Genomic DNA, 24,140 nt, shown 5'->3' with positions numbered 1-24,140 from the left:
TTGGACCTGGGCTTTATTTTATCAATACCTGTGTATACAAGCCCTGATCTCAGATCAGAACCAGCAAATACTGGAAGAAAAGATATTTCCCTGTGTTAGAAGGACATCCAGAAGAAGGATATGTTAACTTTCTTGTTAAAATATCCAAACTTTTATTGGCAGAATTAGTACGGACTGAAAGTGGCATAAGGCCTATAATGAGTGAAGTTCATGTCCTTTATGTCATTAACATAAGTTATTTCTGATTTCATTATTGTTTGTTATATGTAGCACCTACAATATCTTCCAGAAAGAGGATTAAAGAAAATATATATGTTTTTGTCCTAATTGACAATTGTCTCTTGGCAGTGCTTTGTGCATGGTCAGATTTAGTTTTCACTACAAAGTCAGTTTCTCAATCTATTAATTTATGTGTACTCGTCTTTCAAAAAGCGACAGGGGACACATGAGGATTTTAAAATGTGATTGTAAACATAGACAAATTGTCAAGGGGATTCAGCAACAGGTAATATTTCCAATCTACTTTTAACTTCCTGTTTTAGATCAGGCTCTTTTTCAACTTTGTGGCATCTGTGGGCTGATCCTTGCCTCACTGTCTTAATTTCCTATACAGCCCCTTTCAAAGACACTTATGCATGAATATTTGCATAAGTTCAACCACACACTTTCTCAAGCTATGGGACCCAGCTACTTCCAGAGCAGACAGCTTCTCTCCCTGCCAGGAGATTCTGGTGGCTTTTTTTGGCAATGGCCCTCAGAGAAGGTGAACTGTGAAACTGTCGGTGAAATTAGGCAACTTCATTGTGCTCCAGGGTAGAGATGTCTTCTTTCTAGGGTGGGTGTTCTCAAAGAAGTGTTTAAGGCCCGTATGGATTCAACCACCTATGCTACTGTTTGGGATGACAGGTCACACAGAAATGGAGTCACAACTGGAAATCACTTGAGGTGCTGGGCTAGGTGTTTAACTTCCTTCTCTGCAGGTTAGGAGCTCTGTTAGATAAGGCACTCCACTCAAAATCAGGAATCCCAAATCATTATACCATAAGCTCCTTGAAATGAAGTAATAATGCAGCCCTGAACAAGGGTCTTCCAGTTGCTCTCACTGAGGTGACAAGGAGGATTCCTCCTAGAGGAGTTCAAGGGAAGGAGCTAGTTCTTTCTGACTGGAAAACAAGGTGCACTTGTCCTGCTCAAGGATCCCAGGAGATGGAGGAATTAATTTCCCTATTCTCTTTACCCCCTCCTCCCCACTTCTGGGAAGGACAACATCCTTCAGACCCCCAGTGTGCCATGCAGCAGACAAACATTAGCAGATAGCAAGCTTCCTCCACCTCCAAAGTGGACAGTCCCCTTGGATACAGTGCTCCTTTAAGAGTTTTACTAAATCTGCACGTGAGCTCAATCTGCCAGTGGAAGAATTTCCATTTGTGCAGATGGTATCATTTGGCAGATCACTCTGATGTTGGCAGCATCACAGGGGTCATATTTGTGCACAGATGGACTGTTCTTCATCTGTTTCTTTATTGTAATAGACCCAAATAGGTTTTCCCACAATAGTACATATGTGCAGTACAACTCTCCTTGTTCCCTGTCAGACAACTTATTTAGTGAGAGCACACAAAAATTTCCCTCTCCGTCTCCTTCTCTTTGTTCATGTATCAAGTCCTCTTTGTTCTGGGGATGCAGGGTGAAGACAGACTTAGGAGAGCTACCAAGGATCTCTGCATTCCTGAGACAAAAAATCTGGTGGCATCACCAAGACGATATTCAGAGCACTGCTGTGAGTTTAGGGTGTATTCATGCATAGATTTCTTTTTGTGGTAAATATTTTCTGCGTAATGCATGTATTTACCACAGCTCCCTCATAAGGCAAGAGCCCTTACAGCTGACATGTGAATGGACAAGTGGAGGGATTGAAGAGGCTGGGGAATTGATAATTCAAACCTGGAGATTTTGAACCCAGAGCAATGATTTGATTCTAGTAGTAATAAACAAAAGCTGTTACCATTTGACAGATGTTTAGAAAATTATGTTAAATGAACTCATTTTTAGTGGTGAGGCTTTTTTTTTTCCTTGAAACATCTATTGTCACTCTCATTTTCAATCTCAGTGAGCCAGCAATGAACTGGCAGTACAGTTTTCAGGAGCTGCCCCACCAGTGGTGTTTTTTGACACAGCAAAAGCACATTTTGGAAAATTTACACTGTTTCTATTTTACTTACACAATCACTTGCTTTGTTAATAGAAAACTGTATGTATCCCTGTATGCCTTACATTCAATTGATGATGAACCTGTCATCTTGTGATGAAACTTAGACATTTCTAGTCTACATATAGATTGCAACTTTGGCTTTTTCTTCTCACTTGTTAGTCTAATCAATTTTGTTTAAACTTCTCAGATGTCCCAGATATTGCAAGTATTTTGGTATGGGCGTTGTTTGCTGTATACAGCCATGACAGAAGTTTTCACTCTGTGTAAATGAGATTGAAACAAAAAAAGTACTTTTTGAAAGAAAAGTAGTTGCTTGTAATGTAAATATTACTGAAAAGGCAATTCCTTCTACAATTGCTTCAAAATGAAAAATACTTATGCTTATTTACAGATTATTTTTAACCTTTTGACAACCTAGTGAAAAAAGGCATGAACTGGGTACCAGATGAAGTATTTTGAATCAGATTAGGAAGAATGTGTGAGTGAAATTCCAGCAACAATTGTTAAATAACTTCTTGGATATACTGGGTAATGGGGAGAATAAATTGCAGCTAAATTCAGGTTACTTGGGTAATATATAAAAACTCAAAACCAAAAAAAAAACCCCAAACTTTAATTTTATACCCATCTGGTAAATCTTCATAATCAGTTCCTAATTATCTACTTGTTAATGCATTTCTGGTTACTCTGACACCTTAGGAATCTTTCTATGCATAGATTTCTTGCCCAAGGCTATGGAAAATTATACATGCTGCTATACATGCTTGGATACAGCTGATTTCTGCTTTGGGGTCATTTTCTTTTTCCATCACAGTTACTGAACATATCTGCACAAATAGCTGCACTGAATTTTACTTTTTCAGTATGATTCTGGAACTTAAAAAGCAGTTTAAACCAGAATGTTCCTAGCAGAATTGCAGCTTTGGGAAGCAAAATTTAAAAAAAAATTAAAAAGGGGGATGCAAAGTATTGTAGTTCTGTAGCATGTTATCATTAGACAACATATGGAAGGAGAGGTACAGATCAAAAGATAAGATGCTTGTGGTGCTGGAGGTTTTGGCTTGTTTTGAGAACATTTAGTATTTTCTTCTTGAACAAGGGGAAAATCTTTCCTCCTGATTTTGAAAGGCATACGACACGGTGTTTTACTTGCTGGAAGGTTCGCCCCATCCTTAGATCTATCTGATGCAATAAGGCAGGAATTTCAGTCAGCACATTGCTGACTGGTTTCCCCAAATTAAATCTGAACTTCTTTTCCAGAATAGAAGGAATAAGCAGTTTGTGAAGCCACAAAGGATAAGACTTTCACAAAGACACTTGTTACAACCTGTCGTGGTAAAGTTCCAAGTCAACAAGACAGCCAACACCAAGGCCTCTCACAGACTTCCTATTTAATGAATATATTTGCCGGAGATATATTCTAGACAAGATTTTATTTTTTTCTTTCATTCCCCAAATATTTAAAAAACAGTAGTAGATGCTAATAACTGTTAATCCTAAAACCCAAAGAACACTACAATATGTGAAGTGTACTGGCATAGTAAAATACTTTTCTGCCCACCAGAAGGGGTGGTTGAGAAGAACTTAAGATCTAGGAATCCTCTTCTCTGAAGACAAGTTGCAGCCATGCTGAAAACAAACTGTACAGTAAGTAAGAACAAGCACAGGTTAATGATATTCTTAGCACAAGAATTAGGATGATCAGCAAGGGACCATTTATAGGTCTGGTTTTATAAAGCCTTTGTGTTTATCTCAAAACACATCTGGCAACTAAGCACCACATGGCTGCTTTCTCAGTCCTCTCTATATACTGCAGTAAACAAATTTGGCAATTGAATATTGAGCTGACCCTCTTTGGTCAGCTGGGGTCAGCTGTCCTGGCTGCGTCCCCTCCGCAGTTTTTGTGTGTGCACTCCCTGCCTACTCACTGGTGGGGCAGTGTGAGGAGCAGAAAATGTCTTGTTTGACCACTGCTTACTGATAACAAAACCAAATTTACCACTGGAATAAGGCACATGGTGCAGTTGATGTGGTAGTTGGTCAAAGTATGTCTGGTCTACATGACCTGATCAGGATTTGTAGCTGGTGTGTGCCACATGGTGATGGGAAGGACTGGAGCAAAGGACATTGACTGTTGGGATAGAGACAGAGCACTCATGGTGCAGAGAGAGAGAGAGAGAGAGAGAGAGAGAGAGAGAGAGCTCACCTGAATAGCACATGGAAGTTTTAAGGCATATGCAAGTCCACTCTTGGAAATCATTGCTGGTGAGATGTTTCTGTGGTTCCTATTGGGTGAACAAAATCCTGCTGCAGTGCGCAAATGTGACTGCTGAGTTTTGTCAGCAGAAGTTGTGCAGCTCCTTCACCGTCTCATTCTCCCCACGAAACATATGTTGTATAACCTGAGAGCAGTGTTGCTTGTGCAACTCACAATATGGGTTCATAAGAAGCCAAACACACCACTTTTTGTCTCCAAAAAAGTGCCTGTATTGCCTATATTGTCAGTGTTGCACTAGGCAGGGGATGGATGGGCTCTGAAAGGCGGTGGGAAAGAAACCTCCTGCTTTATAGTGGTAGTAGGAGATAGGAAAACCAGCCATAAAATACACAAAAAAAGCACTTTTTGATTGCTACACTCCTTGTGAATACAAAGATAATCGTGTGCTTAAATTTTGCCAGTATTAAGGTACTTTGTGAAAGGCTCCAAAATGGAATACAGGCCTGAATGCAAACTGACTTTATACACATCGAGTCAAAGTAAATGAGAAGTGATCCTGTGGATTTTATGATACAAAGGTCTGACATATTCTGATAGACACCTAAGACAAGGATTTTAGTCAGCTCTGGATATTTAAGTTTTAGAGAGGAGGGAGAGAAAGAAAAAAAATAAAGGATAAATGTAACTGGCATTATAATGGTGAGATTTGTCAGAATTTCCATTATCAGAGTCTGTTTACAAGTTGTAAATATTCCCTCTGGGCTAAGACTTAATATTCAAGGTCATACGCAGGAAATTATATTTATCTTTGCTAAATTAAAACATTGGTTCAGCAGCTTTAAAAAAACTGCTTTCACAAGAAAATCCTCCAAAGTGCAAGAAGTTCAGACACTTCTGACTTTTTTTTTTTTTTCAATCTACTTTTTATTTCTGCCTGATAAACATGGCATATGCTGGATATGCCTTGACCTGTTACTCTGACATTAGTAGTAGAGATATATTGAAAAGTAATGTACTGAAAGTCTTTCACCTATGAATGCACCTTTTCTTGATGACATTTTTGCTTGTCAAGCTACATAGTGTTCAGTGTTCCTTCTTTATAAGAGGATTTTGTTAAAAATAAATCTTACCGCTATTCAAACAGAGTAATCATTTGGTTCATATTACCATTATCTTTCCTACAGAATAATAAACATATCTTTAAAATTCTCTATTTTTGAAGGTAGTGTAGAAATTAAAATGCACTTAAGGATTCCTTATTTACATGCAAATGGTCAGGATGAAGAAGAATGTGAGGAAATGCAAAATAGTATGCAATTTTCAATAACATATATGTATATTAATTATAAATATCTTCCAACATTTTTTGACTTCTGATAGCTTGTTCCAATTATTTTTGTGATTTAGAACATAATTTCTGATTTAGATTACCAAGAAGTAGAGAATTTTATGGTGTCCAGTATTTTTTTTCCCTCTGATTCCTAGTTGAGCATGAAAGAATTAATCTGTATGGGGCCGGTTAAATTGTCTGTGAATAATTTTCTGTTAAATAACATTCTGGCAAAGAGCTCTTAATTTCCTAGAGTATTTTAACTGGTATTTACTGGAGCTGATTGAATACTGTCCATTTATTATATTGGCACATTTTGATGCTGTGACTGAATACATTATTCAATTAATCATCTCTGTAATATTAGACCAGGCATAGTTTTTGCTTAGAGTAATAGACCTGATGTGAATTCACTTACATAGGAGCTGTGTGTGGTTTGATAAACCCTTTTCTTTGACTTCTTTTGTTCAGATAAATAAACAATAGGTTGCTGTTCAAAACAGGTTGTGTTTTTAGTCCCCTTACACCGTGTGTTTAAGAAAAAGATCCTCTTTTCTTACAGGTCTCTAAACACTTGTTCTGGGTAAATACTAGAGATTTCTTCTTTGAAACTGGGGACAGAGAAATCAATGCCTGACTCAGCTCTTCCTCTTCATCGGAAATATTCCCGTCAAGATCCCGGACACAGCTTATCATGATGGCAATTAAGAATGATGAGACTGAAGTCACTTTAGAAGGCAAAGACCAGACTGAAGGCAGGAGGCTGCAATGAGATCCTTATTTTACAAGAGTGTAATAAATATGTGTTGTCCAAATGCTACGTCACCCAAGTCTGTTTGGGGGCTGGGAGATTTTTCACCAGCTGCACCAGAAGTGGCATTAATACAAGAACAAAAAATAACCCCAAAACCCTAAGAGTAAAGAGGAATTTGAAGAGTCTGGGAAACTATTTTATAATATTTTATGTGGTGTATTCTGCTCTCATTCTTTAACATGGAATGAAGGAAGTTGCTAAAGGACATGCTGAAATTAGATGCCACACAGCCAATCACTGGATTTGAATGAGGGCCTTCATCTCCTGAAGGCAGTTCAGAGGTGCCACCATCCCACTGGTTCAGTGATAACCATTGCCTTCAAGATCTCTTTAGGCCATGGAGCTGTGGTGTCTCCTACCTTCAGCTGCTGGCTGATTTTTGCCAAGATGTTATTTCCTCAGCTATAGGTGTACGTGAAAAACATTAAAATATAGCTAAAGCTTCAAGTGTTGTAGTTTTAACAGTATAATTTTTATGGCTATAAATGCTTTTGATTTAGTACCTCTTTATTTTCCCTCATAGATGCTGAGCTACCTGACTTATCATTGAAACCTCATCCAGCTTTCATGAAGCTTATACAATATCTTGTTTAAAATTAACTCAAATTTCAGTGGCAAACCCTTCAGTGTAGTTATATATTCATATATTTTCCAGGAGGTGAAGAGGATGTGTCAGGTACAAGCATGTAATTAATTTATAAGCCTTAGTTGTGAGGTTGATAGTTTTTGTGCTCATGCTATAATCGATACTGTGTAGGAAAGGCTCCTTAAAGACAGTTTTGTTCCTTCAGGATAAGCTTCTACTCTGAAGTACTATTCAGAGAATACTATTTCTATTGCAGTAGCTGTCTACAGAGGCTAGCCAATGAACACTGAAATGAAGGTAAATGCTTGAATTTAGGAGAAATTGCCTCTCTCTGTGAGGGCTGTAAGAATCCATCATAGTGCAAAGGCAAGGCTCCAGCACAGAACAGTGTGTAACATTCGTGCAAACTAAGTTGAAATTTCTTAAATATGAAAGTTGTGGTTCAAAGAGGGTGACTATTCAAATATTATGAGAATTTTTAATGGAAAGACAAGGGAAAGCTCGTAGTAATAACAAAAATTTTCTAGAGAATTCACCTTGAAATTTATGCTATGAGTGCTGTTAGCCTGCAATACATACTTTAAAAAAATGTGCTATGGAGAAGAGAAGATATATACAAATGAGTTACTAAAGAGCTGGGAAAAATTGTTTCAGAATTACATAACGAAAACAGTGTGATGGAACAAAGGTCAGCTTAAGTTACATCGGACCTTCAGGTTCTTGTTTCAATTCAAAATCAATTTCAAACAAAACCAAATGAAATCATGCTGAGAGAAAGGCCGCAGTAATATTTCAACACTCCACTGTACTGAAGCACCATAAAGTGTTATCTGATCTTCCATATCACAGAAAATACTCAGTTAGTTTATTTGGGCATTTTAATACTATTCAATATTTAAAATTGGTGGACTATAATAAGGAAAATCAGCCCCTTTTAATTAAAAATGGTTCATATTAAATCAACATTTCATATTTCCAAGGCAGTTCTTTACAAAAGCAATTAAAATCTCCAGGCATCTTTTAGTACACTGTGGATTTAAGTGTTTTCTTTTTCATTAAACTTTCTCCCTTCTTAAAAGTGAAAGAATTATCGTGGGGTTTTTTGGTTTTTTTTCCTTTTTCTGTAACAGACCTGACTTTGGGTGTTTGTGTGGATGCCATGCAAAAACCTCTCAAAGAAGACCTACAAGGTAAGGAAATGCAATGGCTTCTTCAGTAAGACACTTCTAAAAGGGTATTAGGGAATTACTAGGTGAAATGAAGTACTACAGAAAAAATCCACTTCAAAGCTCCCATTGAATTCCTCTAAGGCCAAGATTTCAAACTTATGCCATTTTATGTCCTTGGCCTGATCAATGTTGGAATGAAGCTCAGTTTGCAAAGCTCTTTTACTGTTCAAACCTTCTCTGGAACTTTTGATATATTTAATAAGAAATGCAAGAATGAGTGAAATAAAGTTCAGAAAAAAACCCCACAAAATTATAGAATTCTCTCCAGCAGCCAAAACTGCTTTGTGTGTGGGCTTTTAAAAAATTGTTATACACACATAGGCAAATTGGCCCAGGGAATATACGACAAATTTTCTAATGATGAATATCTTAGCCCTGGCTCAAATTCTACTGTAGGTTAAAAAACTAAAGTACCCAATGACTGGAATGGTGATTCTTCTGTGCAGAAGGCAGCAGTTTTTAGCCAAGTATTATTAGTGTCAAAGCAAAGGGAAAACAATGTGGTTGCACTAGCCCACCTAGGCCACCTGGTCCTCATGGTTTTATTGGAATAGTCTCACTCACACCTTCCTCAGAAAGAGATCAGTGTGGGTCAGAGAAGCATTTTCTCTTTCTTCCAGCATCTAAATTCATTATCATTCAAAATAATCATAAACCATTCAAAATCTAAAGTCAGTCACTTCCACAGATCATTCTCATATAAACAAGTTGTCTCTGGTAATTCATAATACAATGTTTCTGGGAGAAACAGAAACTCTATTTTAAAGACAATAACAGACCTTTCCACCTTGTGGGCAGATACCAGTTATTCTGGGAAAGCATTGTGGAGGTTCTATAGATACAGTAATACAGGGAACTCAGTAGCCATGTGATTGTAAGTGTGGTAGGAGAAACTGTCTGAGGACAATCACTTAGATCAAGAAAACTTGAGGAAAGAAATTTTATAAGAAATAAAACGTGGAAAGATTTGAGATAGTCTTTTGCTTTCCTGCTTTCCCCTAGCTGTTAATAAGCTCACATTTCAGAAGAGAAAGTTTAGGCTTTGCTACAACAAAAAATATATTTCTGAGCAGTCCAGTGAGGACATTTGTTTATGATCTTAAAAACAGCTTTGAGAGATGAATCACCAGTTAGTCAGCTTATGTACACAGATACAGTTCCAGAAATCTGAGGAGAAGTAATGCCAGCTGAGGATCTGGATCACTGACTTATGAAGGGTTTTACATGGAAAAAGTAAGTAAACAATAAATGAAATAATAGAAATATAGAATAAATAAATACTAAAAAGAAAAAAAGTTGGAATAATAGATATACCAAACAGAAGTAATTTTGTGCTATTATAATGAGATTCTCCACCATTGCCTTTTTTTCTGCATAAGACTTTTCCAGATAGGCTTGCAGTATTTGTGTGTCTGATTTGGTTCACAGACATCTCAACGTAGGCCCTCCTTTGCTGTGCTGACACTGACTGTGAAACTGTGGAACAGTAAACACACAAGCCTGGCAGAAAATGTGTTGGTGTGTGGAAGTGTGTGCAGAAGTGTGGTTCTGGGAGTACCAGGAAAGGAAAGTTCAACTCTTCCCAGCTGAGTCAAATTAAGAGGGTAGGGCAGCATATGAAAGCAAGGAAGGATATGAAGGAAGAGGAAGCTGGAGAACCTGTGGGAAGGGCTGAGGGAGATCTGGTGGAAAGGTTGAGGGAATGACAGAGGTGTTTTGCCTCCTGGCTGAGGATGGGGAAAGGAGCTGAGGGATTCAGCAGCTGACTTCTCTGAACAGGGATGGGAACTTGGATAAAGCACCAGAAGTTGAAGCCAGAGAGATAAAAGACTGTCTTAACTCCTCAACTCTCTAAGTGGGATCTAGTGTGCAAAGAGACAGATGGAAATGCAAGCAAGTTGATGTTTAGGTGTGGTGGTGGCCTGTGACGAGAGAAGATGGAGCTGTTGGTGGAAAGTGCTTTTGCTTTGTGGTCTGCATGACTCTGTGGCCTCAGTGCCCTAGGCTAGAGCCCTGGAACGAGCAAGGTGACAGAGGTGCTGGGGTTTTTGAACTGGGCCCAGTTAGCTTTATTTGTGTTGTGTTGTGCAAGGAGTTGAATGTTGTGACTGGCTGATCCTTTCCAGTTCCCTTGTCTGTTTGGGATTCTGAAGGGTTATACATGTGTTTTATATATATGTATATCTATACACATATGTAGCATATACACACATGGATAGATATAGATATAGATATAGATATAGATATAGATATAGATATAGATATAGATATAGATATAGATATAGATGATATAGATATAGATATAGATAGATATAGATATAGATAGATATAGATATAGATATAGATATAGATATATATAGATATATATAGATATATATCCTGTGATATTGAGGAAAGAAAAAAAAAATCAGTGGGATGTCATATGAGACATCTCAGACAGGATAGGTAGATCTCCCAGTTCAAAAATGACACATAGGTAGCTCACAAGGGAGCTAATAGTTTTGAGGGAAATCTTAACAAACTAAGAATGGGCAGTTTCAGAAAATTTACCAACTTTATTGTGAAGTTGTTCTTGTGGTTTCATCAGTCAGTGAAGCATATTCTCCCAGGAAACATCCAGGTTTATTATTTTCTCAATTGCCTCATTATTTATACTTATCTGATGCCAAAATTTACACTCTGTGTTCCCTATAGTTATCTTCTGCTTGGTTATGGACCAGCCCAGAGCACAATGGAGTCCTAGCCCCAAAAAGTTTACAGACTAGCTCTGAACAGTGCTAAATATGTTTACTTTTGCATTTTTTACTTTTGTTCCTCTGTTAAATATGAAGAAATGAATGCATTCAGCACCTTAAGCAGCTGCTGGAGGCCAGCAAAAACCTCTTTGTAGGTTTTACAGTGAAGTAGGAATCTATGTAGGTCTTGAAAGCATAAATGTTAGCTGTTCCCCCACTCTCAACTATTAAAAAATGTTTACAACAATGTTCTAACACAAGAACTATAAGAAATAAATATGGGCAAAAGACCACTATCATGTCCTACTTACCTTAGAGATCCTTTTCAGTAGACACTTTATCTTGCTAGTATTAACCCAATGGCCTCTGCCTGTTGTTGTTTGTATCTATTCTAGTTTGTGCCTCTAGGTAAAGCCAGTAATGCCAGCAGCACTCTGCATGTGCAGAATACAGGTTTGGAGAATCAGAGCCTGACATCAGCAGAAGGACTCCTTTGCAGGGAAATGAGGAAGGTGAGAGATCAAATTTTACATTAGATTTTAACATGTGTTTCAAAACCTCGCCTGAGGAAATAACATTGAATCCTATGCTGACTTTTCTTTTGCAGTGGAGGAGAGACTGGTTGAAAGAGAGACCTCCTTCCACACTTAGTGGAAATTTCCAAAGGGTACTTGAGCCTCTCCTCTGGCAGAAAGGAAGAGCCATGAACAGTTGAATTTGATATTGGCCTGACAAAAGCTAGAAGGGAGGCTGATCTGGTCCAGCATGTGAGATTTTGGCCCTCACTCCTGCTGTGAGTGTAAAGCAGGCAGAAGAGTCAGTTCATCTGCTGACTGTGGGCAGTCAGAGGTTGTTAGCAAGGTGTTCTTCACTCAGTTGCTAATTACATGGGATTGCAACCCCCATAGCAAAACACAGTGTTTCAAAGTGTTATACAGTATTACTCTCTGGATTCCTCCTGCATGTACTACATCAGTGCTTGGGTGATAGTGGGTAGTATTACTGAGAGTTGTAGTAGTGTTTGAGCAAATACCCTGAAAGGTGGCAGTCTGGAAGTTTTCTTGATTGTTTTCCTATGGTCTAACATCTCCCTGGGCTGATGTCTCTCAACAGTGCAAACTTGAATCACCTCATATTTCTGAAGCATTTTTTCTCGCCTTCCTTGAAGCACCTTCTTGCCGTGGTTTTGTCCATGCTGCATGATTTGGAAATGCTTGATTTAATAGAAGTCACACAGCACAAATAAATAACACACATGAAAGTGTGTGCGAGTAACTGTGCATTGAACTGCTTAATATTCTTCAGCCTGCTGCTGCTGTGAGGCAAGCCAGTCAGAATATATCAAAACCAAACACAGCACTGGCAAGATTAAACAGCAGTGGATTTGCACATGTAATAAACCTGCTACATTGAGTTTAATCCATGTGTAATTGGGAATGGATAAGGCTGGAACTGAATGACTGCACAGGATCTGCCTCAGATGGAGGAGGGGAGAGGGGGAGCAGCCCAGAGCAGGAGGGGAAGGAAGGCACTGCAGCCTCTGGTTTGTCATGCAGATGCCAGAATGAGGAGTGGGTTTATGCAGTTTAAACGTGAAGGACGTTAGAAAGGTGGTATGGGGTTGATGAACTACAAGTACAGTAAAGGGCTTGGCTATTGGAGAACTTCAAGTGTAAAATGGTTATTTTCCTCCCTGAACTATGGGAGGGATAGTTCTGACTGGGCTTAGTGTCAAGAAATATTGCTGATTGTTTTCAGATGAACTTTATTTGTCCAGTCTGACTTTAATACAGTAAAATCAAGCAGAAAGAATAAAATAGCTGCTACTCTATTGTTCTGCCTTTTCCCCATCTTCTCTGTTTTTCAGTTTAGAAAGGAAAGACTCATGAACAGTCCAAACTCCCACTTCAAAATCATAGTACCTTGGCCAGTCTGTGTCTGTGTTGGCTTTTGCTCTATTCCCTGATAACTGTTTGCAAAGGAATGTAATGTTTGCCTCCCTTTCAGCTTCCTTCACAAACCTGTTGGTATTTGAATAACTTTTCATGGGTTTTGAAATACAGGAAGAGATGCATATACAACATTAACAATACTTTATTCATTCTATGGGGATGCATTTTTTATGTGGTTTCTCCCTCCTTGTTCGTCCATAGCCCTAAGTGTCGGATACCTTTTCTGTCCTCCTGCTTTCTCCTCTGTGATTTCCTATGCAGTTACCACCAGCCCACAGCAGCTTGAGGGAAGCATTAAATGCATGCACAGCCAATCTTTTCCACTTATACTTGATAGAGCCAGTAGGCTTGTGAGGATATTCTTAGGCAGTAATGGAAAGATTTAACAGATCCTTTAATATGTTTAGCTGAAATCCAGCTGAACAGTCCGCCCTAATTTTCATCTATTACAGAAGCTAGAGGATCAAAGAACCAACATTTATCACACAGGACTTTGTTTTCCTCAGTTGTTTCTTTTGATTCAATTATTATGGCCCACGTTTTTCTGAGGATCAGATTCTGCTGTGATTTTACATGGCTCCACAGCATGTGACTGTGGAATTGGGACACTTGTTCCAACTTTGTTAGCAGACACCAAAGGAAAAAGACAAAAATCCATTAATTGGTAAAGCTGGAGTCAGACTTGCTTTCCATCTCCTGGACATAGCAAGTATGCCTGGACTGGCACAGGGAAATCTGATGTTGCTTTGACCAAATTCAGAAATAGAGGATTTTCTTAGTAGTTTGATTATACATGTGCTTTTCTATGTGATTTTTTTTTTTTCTCTGGAGAAGCATTTCTAGCTTGAGCAGTCTGAATCCCAAAACAGTGTTTCTGACAGCCCCTACTCAGCTACTGCTCTCTTCTGCAGGTGCTGTTGATTTATTTCATTTTGATTTGCAGAGGCATGCGTGAAGCATGGAGCTGTGCCTCTCTGAATGCAGTGAATTACCTCAGTCCAGACCAGGACTAAGTGGTTCAGTGTCGTCACAGTGAGACTCACTAAGGGTGAGAAAGCAAAGTGATTTCTCTGCCTGTGTCTGCTTGGATGTGTTTGTCATTTAAGTAGGCCTTCCTCAATGTTACCCAACACGCAGTGAGAGAATCAATTGGCTTGGAAATGTACCTGGGACCACTATTTGCTTTCAAACTGTAGTTTTTAACAGTGCAACTTTAGGACCCTTGTTTACTTCTGTGGTGACAAAGCTGGTGGGAAAGTATCAGGATGGTGAGTGTGGATGGATGCTCTCCTGACTGACCCTCAATTTGGACAACTGGGTTGCAACGACCATATAAAACATTTGAAGTTCTGTTGCAAAATTTTTTGCCTGAAATTATAGGGTAAGGTTTTTAGAAGGTACTCTCTTCTCCTATGGTCTATGTGCTTGCTAAAGGTTTGGGTATGAGAATTGTTCCATCATTTTGCAAATGGGTCTTGCTTAGTAACAATTACAATAAAACGTAATCCAAAGCCCCTGGATATGTCAGTTTATGCCTCTTGCTTTATTATTTTTATTATTCCAGAGTCATATAATTTGTGCATTTTAATTTGAGTGATGAAGGCTCTGTGCTTTTGCCACAGGACTCAAATGAGCAGCTTAATAAATGAATATGGGATTTACTTGACTAAATTTGTTTCTTACCTCAGAGCTGGTTGCTTCTCCCTTACCCCTGTTCCCCACTACCCCTTTAGTCTGAATTTCTTCTTCATTTATGTGTTAGTATTGTATGCAACTCTTATTGAGTGTCCATGATGGTGATTTGGCTGTTGGTAATTATGTGGGTATTGTAGGTGAACAGGATGGCAGGGTAACTGAAAATTAAAAGGATGGTTTTGAACAAAGAACGGTTTAGAAGAAAGTGATTGTAAATGCACCATCCTTGGGGCTTGAGGGGAACAAAACGAAGCCAGCTTTTCATCCGAGGCTGTGTCTCTCTAACACTGTGCTGGGAAGTACACAGTGTAGCCTAAGCATTTCTTGTCTCTGTCTCTGGCTGGATTGGTGAAGGGCAATGTAAGGTTGGTCCCAAGGCCCCTTCTTTGACTGGTGCTGTGACCATGACATCTTCTTAGGCAGCATGGTCCATTACTCAGTATTAAATTCTGTGTTCATATTTCTGCTCTAGACACTACTACTCACTCAATCAACAGTGTTTGTTGAATGAATAGGGTGACAGCACAATAGAAAGGGCTAGCTCAAGTCAGAGAAAATAATTTTGAAACCTGGTTTTGGTTTATAGTGGATTTATTTTTTTTCACCTTAATATACCTGTACTGGTCTAAATCTTTCCTTTTTATAAGATCACATAACGCTAGCCCCAAAGTAGCTATTTTGTATTTGCCTGTATATCAATATCACTTCTTTAACTGTGCAAGCATCTGTTATTTTCTGACAGAACACTCTTGACCAATACAACCTGGGAAAAGTATTTTACCAAATCAGATAGACTGATGGACTCATACAGCTCAACAGTCCCTATTTATTTACTTGGGTTTGTTCTTCTGGGTTTGTGGGGTTTTTTCCTCCCTTACTTCAACTTCAGTACTGTAAACAGCACTTAAGCAAAGCACTTAGGTCTTCCTGATTGCACTGATTTGGTCCAGGCTGGTTTTTGGTAGCAGAGGAATCACAGAAGTGGTTTCTATGAGAAGTTTACACCATGTCCAGCAGAGCCAATCCTTCATGGCTCTGAAGACAGACATGCTGCTGGCCAAAACTGGGCCAATGAGAGAGGCTGGTAACCTCTCTGTGATGACATATTTAAGAAGAAAATCAAAACAAAATCATGGGTTTTTCTTATAGTCGGAGAAGAGGAGGAGCTGAGAACACGTGAGGGAAACAACATGGCAACACCAAGGTCAGTGGAGAAGGAGAGGGAGGAGCTGCTCCAGGCACCAGAGCTGAGATTCCCCTGCAGGCCATGGTGGTGACCATGGTGCAGGAGCTGTGCCTGTGCTGCCCATGGGGATCCACAGGGGATGCAAAGATCCACCCACAGCCCATGGGGAGGTGCTCATGCTGGAGCAGGTGGATGCCTGGAGGAGGCTATGGAGAGAGGGTTCAAGGCTGGAGCTCCCTGTCCCTAGAGGACTGCACGCCACAGCAGTTTTGGGAGGACTGTGTGCCCGTGGGAGGGATTCACATTTGCAGCAGATGCAGTTTGGCTGCTGCTCATGAGAGTGGACCCCGGCTGGAGAAGTTCAGGGAGAACTGTCTCCTGTGTGAGGGACCCCATGGCCTCACAGGGGAAGGACTCCTCTCCCGGAGCAGCAGAAGAAAATCTCAGCTATGAACTGACCAAAATCTCCACACTGTCTCCTTGCACTGTCAGTAGGAAGGAGGAAGGGGCTTGAGGGGGAAACAGTATTTTACAGGCTTATTTTACTTCTCATTAGCCTCCTCTGGTTCTGTTAGTAATATATTCACTTCGCATCTAAAGTTGAGCCTGTTTTGCCCTTGAACTATTTCTCCCAGTCCTTATCTCACTCATGAAGCCTTCATTAACTTTTGTTTTCCTTTTCCCTCTTTGCCCAGCTGTAGCAGGGGAGGGTGAGCAAGCAGCTCTCGTGGGTGCCTGGTGTTTGGGCCAGTGTCATACCATGACACCGATCAAGCTTTCTTCAACTTCCAGCATAGTTTGGTAATTATAAGAAGCAAATTGTCTGCATTATTTTGAAGCTATCCCTGTTTCTTGAATAAGACAGACCCTGTGTTTCCATTCATCAGGAATGGAAGGAAGCTGGCAAGTTCTAGGTCTCAAGTTTGAATTCTTCACCAGCTCCTTTGTGGAACTGTCTTTGAAATGCATGGCATTCATAGGGCAAAATGGGTAGGTGTGACTACAGGAAATTATATATAGTCAATATTTATTTGAGCTTTTTTTAAAATATTTTATTGTTCTTCAGTATCTTTTGCCAGAAGGAACGACTGCATTGACAGAGATGTGCAGAGCTGAGCTGAGGGCTGAGACTTTTTTGCCAAAGGATGGCTAGGAACAGTACGAAGGTGTTTAATCTGTGGCCTGTATAATTAATTTTATCTGGGATAAGCTCTTTGGGTTTTTCTTTGGAAAAAAAAATATATTAACACCTAAAGAGCTTTAGAAAACCTAATGAACTATTTCAAGAGCACAAGGACCATTGGTGTTCACCTACATCTTTAGATCCTTCAGTGAGGTGAATCAATTTCTTCCTTTCTAAATGCAGTTTCAGAAAATAAGCCATAGTTCTCTACACTGAATGAAATATATGAAGCTTGTCTCTGTGTGTGGTGTGTATGTGTATATATATATATATACATATATATATATATGTATATATATATATATCTGTTGTCCCCCTAACCCTGTCATTTTCAATCCATTTCCTTTTTTCATGTTGTTTCTTAGTCTAAAATAGAAAATATAACAGCTTTATTATAAACACTTTTGCAATATAAGATACTGGAAGTAGTAAAATATTGTAGTAAAAAGACACCGCAAATTTTCAGCTCCCTGCTGTTGGGTGTATAGTTTTCACTGGTTCTGTCAGCAAAAATTCTGCCAACTGAATTGTGGGTGGAAGGTACAAAATTCGTGTTGGCAAGGGAGGATATTTATTTACTGCTCATATGGATATGGTTTATAAGTTGCTTCTGCAAGCAAGTGCATAATACACTTTTTATTTTTCTGCGTGATGTTTTGCATTCATTATAAGTGAAGGGTTTTTTAAACGTTTGTCACTATGGTTTGGAATTACCACATATCAGTAGTTACTATGGATGATTAAAATTGTTGAGGAAAAACCTACTTAGCATATTTCAGACTTCATGTACGCATCGATCTCTAAGACAGTGAGATGTGTAGTGCATTTTAATTATATTGTGGTGCCTTTGTATCATGCAAAACTATTTCCATTGAAGTCTGAAATGAGTCTGGCATGACCCAGAGTCACTATGATAATATATTCTTGATATCCTTTATATGCTGATAACAGTTCAGCTGCACCAAAGCATTTTGTCAAGTTGTGTTCATTTTCTATAGGTGTTAATGTATTTGGCAATGAGAGTTCAAATTGTTACCCTTAAATTAGTGTTGAATTTGGGTTGTCAGCTCTAAATTGAGCAATTTCACCAACTGTTGCAGGATGCTGTAGCAAACCTTTGAGTTAAACTGTGCTCCTGTGTGTTGAGTGTTGTAATTTAATAAGAGGCATGCTGTAGCTACTTGTCTTTGTCCTGGGAAAAGATGGGAATATGTTCAGTTGATATTGCTATAACTTTAAAAGTTTAAATAGAGACAGGGCAGCCTAAAAGGACTGGTTTGTCTCCTGCTTCCTTCCCCTTGTCTATTGAGTCAAATCCTCACAAAGATTTTTCCTGGCCTGTTTTAAGATAATTTGACACAAATTCCATATTCCTAGGTATCTTCATAATTTAAAGACAAATGCAAACCAGCAGTTCTCTGGCAAGGAGATGTATTCCTCTGGCTCCACATTAAAGAAATGCCAGTGGTCCCACTAGGTGCTGTCACACAAATAAACCAGATTATTTTAGTCTGAGTTGATGGTTTGAAAGGGAGGGGTGTTTGGTTAAAGAGCTGATTACTGGATAAGCTCTTGTAGGAGCACTCATTGGTTTTTGACTTTTCAGTCTTGGTCTTTAAGAAGATGCATTTGCGGTCTAGAGTCTGCTTTTCTACTTGTTTCAAGATGCTAGTCAAAAGACGAGATCTCCACAAAAGAGGAGTGTGAGAGATTCAATTTTCTTCTGTTTCTTCTTCACGTGGCCAAAACATAGGTTTTTTTCATTTGCAGAGCCTTATAGTACCAATTGCAGGATTGCCATGATGTGTACTTGTTCAGTACAGCAGTTTTGGTTTAAACTTCTGTTTCATTAAATGTTGTTTGTAAACCACTACTCTAGTCAGAATTGGTGTGAAACATGTAGGAATGACAGATGCAGCATCCTGTGGCAATCTTTGCACAAGGTTATGCTGGATACTGGCTGGTCCTGTTGCTTTATTGAAACTCTTTGCTACAACAGCTCTTTACATTCAGATCAAATGACGAAAACATACCTTCCAGTTTCATGATCAGCAGGCCAAGAGAAAGACAGTACTTGAAGATCTGATGGTGTGTAACACAGGAATGGCCTAGTAAGACTGCAGGCTTTTTCTTCAGTCCCTGAATACACTTCAAATGGGTGAATGAACAATTTAATCTCTATGTATGCAGGAGGAGGGAAAAGTAGTAGAAATGTCATGTGTTTTGGAGTCCCTATGTCTCCAAGATCTGCACGGCACTGAATTACATGGCAGCAGTTGATCACTTTTGATCTTTTCAAATAGAAACTACTGCAGGCAGGTGGAAATGTAGGTAAGGGTCTTCTGAATGCTGCTTCTGCTCAGTATCCTTGCTAATTCTTCTGCCTCCCACCCCAGATTGCAATGTAGGCATACTCAAAATAACAGAGAGAAAATGCAGCTAGGAAACCAAGCCCAGGAGTAAAACATTCTTGCAATTTTAAATAAAAGCCTACAGCAAGATTCTGAATAGGACAGTGTTTGAAAAGATGCTTGGAAGTGGAAGGAAAGGGACTATTTCCTGCTGTGAGTCTTCCTGCTGTGCATGTATTCAGGGCTTTATGTTAATAGATGGGTTGGAAGAACGGGTTGCACCCTTGATTTTCCCTCTCTAGTAGGAGCAGCCTCCAGAGTCCTGCAACATGCTGAGGGCAGGAGAGCAAGAACAATCTGCTTTATTCCCCAAATGTGTTTTGGCACAGACATTTTGGTTGATGTTGTTAACTGTGATACCCGTGGTATAGGAGCTCCCATGACAAGCACACTTGTATCTAACCCTTAACAACAGGGTTAATCCAAACCCTTCAGGGTTAATTAAGAGGTAATTGCATGGGCCTCAATTAATCCCTGTTTAACTCAGTTGCATGTGACGGAAGGGCACTAGAGATTAATTTGGCATACTGCCTCATCAGATTCATTAATTTCATTAAATGCAAAAAAATATTTTAAGTGCGAGATGACAGCTGGGACTCTTCTGCCCTATGACAGGATCTAGCAGCACTGGGAAAGACCTTAAATACTTGTCATAAGGCTATAGATATCAGTATGCTTGGCTCAGTTGGGGAACTGCTGTCTCTTCCTCTCAGAAGAAGGCTACAGAAAATCTTTAAGATACTTAACCACACAGTAGTAAGGAACTGGTCCAATGGAGAAGTACCGACTTCTTCAGTCCCTGATGATTTTGGTGGGAAGGACAAATGCTTGCTCCCTCTTTGAATCAGGCCCATGATGGCTTACAGAAGACTGTGCATTCACAGGGTGATATGTTACACAACATACCCTGCTTTGTCTTAATTAAGGTTATAACTGAGAGGATGCAGAAATCTTTTGTCATTACTCTGCAGATTACTGAAATCTTGGCTAATGAGATTTGACTCTAGCATCTGCTGTAATAGTAAATTTAGACCTAGATGAAAATTTTGTATGCATTAAATGGCTTAGTACTGAAAGTATGGCTAAAGCAGCCCAATGTCAGTCTCTGTAGAGGTTACTTGAGTGTTGAGCAAATACCTGGCTGAGTAGGACAGGAGGGATCAGAGGGGGAGGTAGGTTACTAAATTTTCACTGTTTGCTTTGGTTGGTTATGCCCCTACAATCCCTGACCTTGCCTAATGCCTGTGCTTGCCACAAAATATTCTGGTTTTGCTGACTTTCTCAGTTAGGTTTCCTCCAAACCACAAAACCTGGGTGTGCTGTAGCTACAGTGGTGTATATTCACTATGAAAGCTGACTTAGCTTCTGCTGCAGTACACTGTACCAGGCAGCTCTCAAGTGATGCTGCTGCAATTTATCACCATAAACTGTTTCATATTGGAACAAACAATACTCATGAGGCAATCTGGATTCAAATTAATTCAAAAGCGCCATAACTGAAAAGTGAGCAGTCTCTTTGTGTTGTTTCTTTTAACAAGATTTTATGATATGACTAGACTACAAATAGCTCTATTCATGATAAACTGGCAACTTTGCAAATTGTATATGCTAAAAGCTATTTGTTGTACAAGCTGTTCTGGAAAAAAAAAAAAAAATCTCTTAAATGATATCTTCTCTGCCAGGGGCATGTGAGGCTTCAATTGCATGAGTCCTGACATGGTGTCCCATTTCAGGCATCCTATGCTATGGGGGCTGGGGTGAGAAAAGGCCATCTGATCCAAAAACCTTTAATTGCTAAAAGTTAATCACTCCCAGGGTGTTAGAGGAAAGGACAGGTCCAGTTGGAGACAGTTTTCTAGTCTGACGAGGAAATATGTGAAGGCGAAGGAAAACACAGAGGTGGCAGAATTTCTTTTGGTTCTAAGCATTTGCATTTGACTCTCTGGAGCTCCTGTGGTATTCTTTCCCTTTGAAGGCACAGCAATATTATCTTCCTCCAAAATACCCCAGAAACATCTCCACTTTAATGTCCATTAAGACTGCTGCTATTATCCTTCAGAGATATGCTGTGTTTTCAGCATGATCCCAGGACATGGTTGTGGATGGACTTATTTTAAGGAAAAATGAACAACTATAAGAGGCCTAATATGGTTTACTACCTCAATCAGTGTAATTTATGGTATGGTATGGAACAAGGTACGGTATGTATGGTCCCTGTAGACATTACTACAGCAAATTACACCTGTATTTGGAGACATATATTTCTTGAATACTTGTGTAGTGGACTCAAATAGCCAATGACACATGCTACCATGTGAAGAAATGCTTTTGCCACCAGAAAAGGAGCATAAATTATCCTTCAAGAGTAACTCCTATGAGATATATAAAGATGCTGACTGCAATAAAGCTTTAGTAGTAACTATGGGAGCATCTCAGAGGCAAGAAGAAGAATTATAGTTATGTTTCAATGCACTTTTCAAATCATTCCGATTCCTACCTATAAGTAAAATTATGTTTCTTGGAAAGTGAGCACTATTTGCTCTGGGCCTTTCTTTTCAAATTATTTTTACTTTCGTAGTAATAATTATAAGTACATTGGAGGTTAAGAGCTATCTGAAGAGCAATTAGAAGCTCTTGAGGAGAATTTGGATCTGAATTTGAAGTCATTTATATGTTCAAATTTCTACTGCACATATGAGTTACACCTAGAAAATAATAGTACATGTGAAGGTGCAGCATAAGATGTGAAAACAGCTGGAGAGAGGGAGAGGTTAGGCATCTGAAGTTGAAACCTCAAAATTTTCTCAGCTGCCATTTAACTCTACAATGACCTAGATCAGGAGGAAGATTGTGTCAACAGAGATTTGAGGTACATTATATTTTGTTTCTCAGTAACCACAGAAATTGCCTGCTTTTGGTAGGCATAAATATAATTTGGCATTAAGCACTTCAGGAATTCAACACTCCACAAAATGGACTGTTTTGTGAGACCAATTCAGTATAGTGAATATTTTCTGCACATTTCCACTGTAGTGAGCCCTCAGTCTTGGCATCTGTCTGTCTTATTTTCAAACCCTGATGTAGAGGAGCTGATATTGCTGCCCTCTCTGCCTATCTGAAGAAACAGTATTTAGAGCATGTGTCCAGAGCATGGGAGCTGGAGATTTGGCACTTGTGCAGCAGGAGGTCAAATCTGTATATCTTGTAATAAATGGCCTAATTATTTGGATAAAAAAGTTCAGTGAAATAGAGAGACTCTCTATTCCTGCTGTTATGTGGGAAAGATTTGAGCAGCCTGAGGTCCTTGTCCTGAGGCTTAATTAGCTCTTTCATTTAAGGATTGATTCCTGTAAGGAAAACAGTCCCTGACAGAGGAATGGAAGTGCAGGCATGTGCCTCCTGGTAAAGTGGTTGTGCTGGCTTGGGGCTGTTTCTCTCCTCACTGGCAAGCCTTGAGGTGCTCTGTGCGATGGAGTCACAGTCAGCAGCACAGAGGCAGCACACAGCTGCCGACAGCTAATAGGTTTCTCTCCAAGGAATGGAAATGCAACCTGGGTTTGCTGTCTCCCATGTCTGTGTTATCCAGCACTGGGCTGCTGGATAAAATATTGGAAAACTGAAAAAGGAAACAACCTTGTTCCAACTCAGGTTTCTTTTTAGGTGCCCTCTGTCTAACAGAGTAGAGCTCAGGCTATGATGCCTAAGCATTACTCCTTGAAGATTATCTGTTCAGCTTTCAAAGGCTGACTGCAGTACCAGATCAAAAGGAAGGATGAAGCCCTCTTCAAGTGCTCAAACAGGCTCTGGGAAGGGCTGGTGTAGAGTAAATTTTATGCTAGACTTTCACATATAGTGTTATTTGGTAAAGCCAAATCCTTTCCTCTTATCTTCCAGCCTTTAAATCAGAAGGGTCTTTCAAATGGGGAGGTGCAGGGGGGTGCAGGGGTGTTTGGGCTGCAAACGTCAGGGCAAGGAGAGCCAAGGCATAGCAAGAGCTTCCACGACACTTGTGTGGCTCATGGAAACTGAGGCAGGCACTAAATGTCCTGAGCAGTACCTACTTGGTCCGTGGTGCAGGCAGGTCTGGGGCTGTGGGTGGGTGATAACAATCTAGAAATGTCAGTGGAATAGAAGAATGCAGGTGCTGCCCAGAGATTTTGTTTGTTCAGGTTGCAGCATGGTTAGATGCACTTGGAAATCTCACTCTAAATTTGTGCTCACTGTATGGACTACAAGAACAACAAAAATGGTATTCATTAAAGCCTAAACTGAAACAACGTAGCTGGAATCTAATTCAGTCCCTCAACTTGGTTTACCAATATATTCTGTGCACTTCATCTGTATGTAGTATGATTGTAATTATGATATCTTTGTTAGTCTAACTCCCCAGAACAAAAAAGTGCTTAGACATTAGCTGGCTATCTTCCTGATTTTTAAAGCCAAATGTCTAATTAGAGCACTTCTGTTTCTTACATTTATTTTCAGTTCTAGAGAGCGAAAGACAAAAAATCTCAACACAGCTGTGGCTCTTTTATAAACTTCAGCTTATTAGAGCTTCTGGGTCAAATTCTCTGGTGGTGCAACTCCAC

Source organism: Pseudopodoces humilis, chromosome 1 (assembly GCF_049639895.1).
Source record: "Pseudopodoces humilis isolate 2021_Gansu_Grassland_sample_001 chromosome 1, ASM4963989v1, whole genome shotgun sequence".
In the NCBI taxonomy this organism is placed as follows: domain Eukaryota; kingdom Metazoa; phylum Chordata; class Aves; order Passeriformes; family Paridae; genus Pseudopodoces; species Pseudopodoces humilis.
This window is presented reverse-complemented; position numbering follows the sequence as displayed.